The sequence below is a fragment of the Ammospiza nelsoni genome, chromosome 3, assembly GCF_027579445.1.
Source record: "Ammospiza nelsoni isolate bAmmNel1 chromosome 3, bAmmNel1.pri, whole genome shotgun sequence".
Taxonomy (NCBI): domain Eukaryota; kingdom Metazoa; phylum Chordata; class Aves; order Passeriformes; family Passerellidae; genus Ammospiza; species Ammospiza nelsoni.
In genome coordinates, this window is record NC_080635.1 from 64741161 (window position 1) to 64747160 (window position 6000).

At 36.3% G+C, this 6000-nt stretch overlaps 1 long non-coding RNA gene across 1 annotated transcript in view; it reads right to left on the bottom strand.

Annotated features, from left to right (window-relative positions):
- The window catches only part of LOC132071381 (uncharacterized), a 65069-nt gene extending 59321 nt beyond the window's left edge, over positions 1-5748 (bottom strand). Inside the window, exon 1 of the long non-coding RNA XR_009418098.1 lies at positions 5651-5748. This is a non-coding gene — a long non-coding RNA (uncharacterized LOC132071381). The remainder of the gene's footprint in view (positions 1-5650) is intronic.
- Between the last annotated feature and the right edge of the window lie 252 nt (positions 5749-6000).

Consider the following 6000-nt stretch of genomic DNA (forward strand, 5'->3'; position numbering starts at 1 on the left):
TTGTGAGCACTGCCTCAATTTTATCCTGTAGAAGCAATTCATCTCTTTAAACCTAAACATTAAGAACACTTCTGCTATTACAGACAAACTACATGCATGTCAGTGATCTGCTGGAAGTATGTCTAGCCTTTAACCAAAGAATTCTGTCTTCTCCTTAAGTGCAGTTGTCTAAAACTAAGATATTATATGCACTCTGTTGTTTAAAGAGGCAAGAATACGAGAAGATGCTCTGTTAATTAAGCTTGTTTTTGTCTCATTCTGAAGCATCCGAGAATGCCAGAAAAGCCATTTTTAATTATGAAACACTTCAAGTCATCATTTGAATTTAACATTTCGTTATCCTTCTGGAGGATTCAGCACTGCTATTCACCGTACCTCTCAGCTGGCTTTGCCAAAACAGCTCTTTGGTGTCTCCACCTGTGCCTGCTAAAGGAGCTTGACATCACCCCAAAGCTACAGCAAGCTTTAATTCAGAACACAATAAATGGTTCAATAGATGTCTAATCAGTTGAAAGCAAACATGCATGAAAGGGGTGATTTTTTTTTTTTGATACTGTACTTTAAAATTGAGATAAAGGCTGCTAAATATTGTGCCTCTGTCCCTTTTTTGGCAAAACAATACTTTAAACCAAGCCGCTACACATACATGTGAACTTTTTCCTGTGTTTTCATTTCATCTGCTCTCTGCTGATCCCCACTGTAGCATGCTACAGAAATACAATTTATTATTTTTGCATAGCAAGTAATAAGGAAAAAGTTTTTTTTTTGGAGGATGCTTTTATGGCATGGAAAGAGAAGCAAGTTCTCATTGAGCATCATTGTAATGATATATATGCCCATTAACTTAGAATTAATTAGCCCAAAAAATTCCATGTCTAATTCATTGTTCCATTTTAAAACTTAAACAAAATGTGAAAGCAAATGTAGTGTGGTTAAGACAGGAATCTGGACATCTAAGTGTTCAGATCATAAAAAAGGTTCAGAAAGTTGTAGCATTAATCACAAAAATATTTACAATGGCAAACTTGCAATCTGACAATGTCACCAAAAAATGCAGAATGATACGCGTAGTAAATTATGCAGAAATAATCTGAATTTCTAATAAGGTGCATGGTTGAGAAATTTCTAGCTTTAACACAAAATATTCATGCACAGCAGAAGTTCTTTAGCACCATACACCAAATCAGACAACAATGTGACTGGATATATAAATTAACAATATACTAAAATAGAGAAATTCAGGGGTGAATGTAGCAACAAATATTTTAGCTTCAAAATTAATATTTTTTCTTTTCTTATGATTCTTGCCATTCCTCATTTCATTGCTTTATACTCACAGAACAGATTTTGAGGTTTCATTTCTTACTAGTTTTCCACTCTCTTGCGATTTTCACATTCTTTATTTTCGAAGGTATGAACACATGACTGCAAAAATGATTTTTTTCCTTGCTAGAAGGTCATAAAACATCCAGAGGTTTTATTTGACTTTGAGCTAAGCAATTAAACAGTGTGTCTAAAATCAAGATCCTGGACATGTAGAGATGATACAATAGTTTGACAATTATAAAAAGCATTCTTGTGATAGTGACCTTATTTCACCTGAAGGGTAAGGAAGAGGAGGAAAAGATTTTTTACCACTGTTACTGTTCACAATTATGCTGGTTTTGCATTCCATCACAACCATATTAACAAAAAACAATAAAATAATAAAAACCAAAACATCTGCCTGTAACCTTCATTTATAAAGCTGTACTTGAAAGACACATACACTGTTTCCACTGCCTACCTAGCCACATATTTCAGACAGATAATAAGAGTCATTAAGTCCAAAAAGGGTGAAACAGCATTATATTCTGATGAAAGGAACAGCATTGCTTGGATATGCTGTATGATTTGGACAGAAAAAGCCACTTTTCAGAGTGTCACAAGGAGATGAACATCAAGAGATAAATGCTCCCAGCCTCCACTGGAATATTTTGTAGCAACACCAAGAGCACCCAAGTAGTTATCAAAGCTCTCAACAGAATAAGAAACATGAAAAAGTAAAATAAAAGTCAATTTCAAGTTTGGAAGCTGACAATGTTCTATTGAGGATTACAATTGTTTGGTTTAGATGAGCACACGTTAAGTGTTGTGAGAACAGAAGGAAACCAAGAAAGCTCACCCTTGAAAAGCAAGCTCTCTGTCTTTCTTTCCAACAGCAAAGGTAGTTTTCTCTACTTGAGAAGCAAAGATGACAAACCTTTGAGTTGTGTGTGTGTTTTTTGCTTGTGCTTTTGAGCATTTTCAGTTCTGCTTGGAAACAGTATTGTTCCACTCAGAAAAGCAGGATTTAAGGTGAAATTAGTGAGCATGTCAAAATGGCTGAATTGAGGAACAATCAAAGGCTTTTGAAACCTTAAAATATTCTAAGTCACACTGAAATTTCCCAATGACACATGAAATTTGTGTCACATGCAAATATGTTGTTGGAAAAAAAAAAATCACTTATCACTAGATGACCAAGAACAGTGTTTTGGCACGTGTTTCGCCTTGGAATAAACATTCTCCAAGAGCCAGTCAGACTTTGGTTCTTGCCCTGTCCTTCAGCCATATAGTTTCTAACACCCAGTCCAAGAATAAAATTGTCATCTCAATATTTAATAGTTATGGGCCTGATTGATCCAAGACTGGAAGCTTTAATAAAGTCCATTACAAGAATAATGCTTAATAATATCACGTATAAAAGAAATAGTCTTCATTTCCCAGATTTTTAGTACACCAAACACCATAGAATCAATAATCTTCCTAGCTTTATGTGCCAGTTCTGATTTGCTAAACCCAAGACAAAAGGAACAAAACTATTCGCTAAAACAAAAGCAGAATTTTTCCTGAAGTTTGACTGCAGCACGTTGCGGAGTTTGCTGAAGGGAACAGTATTACTGCTACTCTGTACTTTCCCCAAACCCAACAACATCATCCAGAGCTCCTAAATCATCAAAATACAGTGTAACTCCTTTCATAGCCTCTGAAGATCACTGGATGTCTCAAGAGAAAATATTTTATTCTGAGAGCTTCGAGTCAGATTTCTTGATCAAAGAGATTGAGTTGTTAAAGCTCAAGTGAACTCCCAAACATTTTGATTTTCACATGTCAGTTTTCTTGGAGACTCACAAACTCCATCCTCTGTTTCATCAACAGCACAACAAAACTCAGACCAGTCCAATGGTTTGAACCTGCATCGTCCCTTCCATGTAATTATTCCTTGTCAGGAGGTCTAAAGAAAACAAAACACAATACCAGCTGTGGAACTCTTGAAAATTTTCTGAGTTTTCTATTGCTTTTATAGAAATGTCCAACTGAAAATTTTGGTAAGCCACAAAACCTTTATTAGGCTAATAAGGCATTAAATTAATAATGAAAAGTTATTTATTGTTAATCTATTATTAATAATTTCTTTACTGTTAATAACTTTAAATTATTAATATTAATTATATAAACTACTAATAATTGTAAATTAGCTGATGTAAGAAGAATCCCACTTCATTAGTGTACACTGGCTATTATGTGGCTAATAATTGAATGTCTCATCCTAGCTTACAGTAACAGGGCAAGGTATATGTCCAATTAAAAAAAACCTACTCCATTGTTCAAACTCAAGGCTGCCACATGTGGCACAACTCTAAAATTGTGCATGCCAAACTAACACGCATGATGGAGAGCAAAGAAGAAGGGAAAAGATGAAAAATACCTAAGAGAATATTATTTTCTCTAACACTGATGGAAAAACAGTTCTTATGATGAGCCAGCTTGAATGGCACTCTGTGAACTGCGTCCTTTGAATTACACAATTCAGCATTACACAAAAGGTGACCTTTTCAGTATGCTTTATGTGAGCTTCAGTATTCTTTATGTGAGTTCCCTGGATGTTCAGACCCTTTCCCCTAAAGGTTAGTCTGGTTATAATCAGGAAGGAAAAAAGGCAGCAAGCTATTCGACAAAAGTTAAAGTGTTCAGATCTATTCAGTGTCTTTTTAGTTATTCCCTAAGTTTCGGAACAAGGTCTGTTTCCAAGAAGGGACAAATGCTCTGTTTTATTGGAAAAAGCTCTGCCTAGAAGAATTCACGTCAGACTGATATGCATTTAATTGTGTGCCTTTGAGAGCAAGAACTGAAGTTTCCAACAGGTTGGGCAACCTTCTTCTGGGCACAGTCTGCCACAAGTTTCTGAATAAAGTACTCAAGGAGCTCTGTAATCAGCAGAACTAGAAAACCATACTGTGCATGGCTGTGTCTCATGGATGCCTAGACACCTAACAAGGTACAAGTCTTCAACTCCTTTGGAGGCAACTGAGGAATTCTGTGATATCTGAGAACTAGGCACACATTTCTTGTGTGTTTATCCACACTAAAAACTAGGCCTGATTATTGTTTTTTCCTTTTTATTGAAGCTCACCTGTAGGTCATTTTGATTCTCTGCATGTTCCAGTTTATTTCATCAGGATTATATTTATACGCTCAACAGTTGAGATTTCAGCTGTATATAATTTTAAAATTTCACAAATTGGCTTTTACTAGACCCTTCAGAGCCTCACATTTCCAAAACATGAGCAATCCATAACACAATCTGGAGAAGGCACATCAAAGTGCTATAAACCTTTTTGTTTTTTAGTTCTCCCTTCGTTCTAGGTGTCCTCCCATCCCCAACGAAATATGTATTATTGTCACAGGTGTTTGTCAGCAACCAGAACACATCTATCACTATAGCACTTGAGAAATTCTTATCTACCTTTCCCAGCAATTTTCAACCCAAACAATTGGGTTTCCAAACAATTGAACTGAATTTCTGAATAAATACAAAAAGAACACAAGGGGAGATCATTTAATAATTTTTTTTCCAAAGATGATCTTTACTTTCCTTCATTTCCTTGTTTTCACAGTTGTGCTTCTAAGTGAAGAGTACTTTGAATCCACCCAATCAATTTCTTTTTGGACTTTGGTTGCTACAAGTCCTGCTCACCATTCCTAATTTACCTAAGCATTATAGATAACCATCAATTCAGTCTTATTTTTGCCTGATTTGTTTTTTTCCTCACAGCATAACAGGAAAATCATTACAAATCACATTTATTAACTCTGAAGCTCCAGACAAGCCACATTATGTGACTCTTGGGAATGGCCCGTGCAGGGCTAAGAGTTGGGCTCAATGATCTTTCTGGGTCCCTTCAAACTCAAGAGATTCTTCAATTCTGTGAGCTTGTAGTCTGTCCACAGTTTTCCCTTTCCCAGTTTCTTCTACTTAGCAGTGTCTGGGTACAGCTTATGGCACAAAACTCAACTTACAACTTTGCTTCAAAACGTGAATCAGCTAAAATGGTTGTTCACTCACAAAAATACAAGAACTGCCACTCATTCATATATTGAAAAAAGAAAAAAAGACCTCATTTTCCATACTCATTTTCAGATCCTCACATTCCCAACCTTTTCACTGTCCCCCTGCCCCACCTCATCCCAGAGCTAGAAATGCATTAAAAAACCTGCATCTTCACTGGCCACCCAAGAAACCAAATAGCAAATTTCACAAGAGCAATGCACATTTGAAATACCTAGAGCAAAGCACTACCACGAGTCGATCTCTTAAAACGAGACAAGCAACTGCTTTAATACATACCCACACAGAACCTTTGCTGCAGTGCATCTCTGCATCCCCTCACAGACAGTGTGGTGCTTTAGAAAGGGCTCTCAGCCACCTCCTCTTCTTTTACCTCCTCTCTTTCAGGGCTGTTTGCAGTGGGAGCACTTATGAATGACATTAATTGCATCATTGCCCTGAGGTCAATCAACATTTAATAGCTCCACCTGACAATCTAGTCACCACAGGTGGATATTGTTAGTATGGTAATACTAATGATCTCCAGCTGTGAGATCTCCATCTAAACAAATACTCAGTTTTACAATCCACTAAAAGTCTTTTCAATATGATATGGTAACTGGTAGGAAGACTGAATATAAAGATTAAGG